Raw genomic sequence first — 658 nt, forward strand, 5'->3', positions numbered from 1 at the left:
GGGGGGGGCGGCTGCGATCGAGCTGTCATAAATACGAACAAATAATTTTGACCCTATTTGGATTCAAACGTAAAACTTCCGGAATCACATCCAGTTTGTAACCAACGTGGGTCACATTGGGTTGGAGAGGGAATTGAAAAACCTAACTTAAAAATCTAAACCAGCTTTATAATTCTAGATTCAATATCCAACAATTATATCGGGAAAATCAGCAGAGTCTTGGTAGGCTATGGTTGGGGAAGGGGGCGGGGGCGATGTGTCATCTGTTTACAATTGAATTGATTTACCTGAAGCTTTCAATCAGTTGCCTCTGAGCCTCATCTGTTTACAGAAATCAGACAAAGCTGTGTAAAAGACAATTGCTTTGGTGTTTTTAACATTCTATGCAATACGATTTTAACAAGGAGAATGGGGTAGTCGAGTAGAGGCCTATATGGGACCTTAATTGGATATATACGTGTATGTTGAAATGGCACCCTGAAGCAAATAAGCACGTAACTACATGTATACGTCTTCATGCGCGCGTGTGTGTATGCATATGTGGCCGCGCACGTGTGTATGTGCGTGCGTGTGAGTGTGTATGTGTGAGTGTGTATGTGTGAGTGTGTGTGTGTGCGTGCCTGCGAGCGTGAATGTGTGAATGTGTGTACATGTGAGT

Source organism: Aplysia californica, unplaced genomic scaffold (assembly GCF_000002075.1).
Source record: "Aplysia californica isolate F4 #8 unplaced genomic scaffold, AplCal3.0 scaffold00453, whole genome shotgun sequence".
Lineage (NCBI taxonomy): Eukaryota > Metazoa > Mollusca > Gastropoda > Aplysiida > Aplysiidae > Aplysia > Aplysia californica.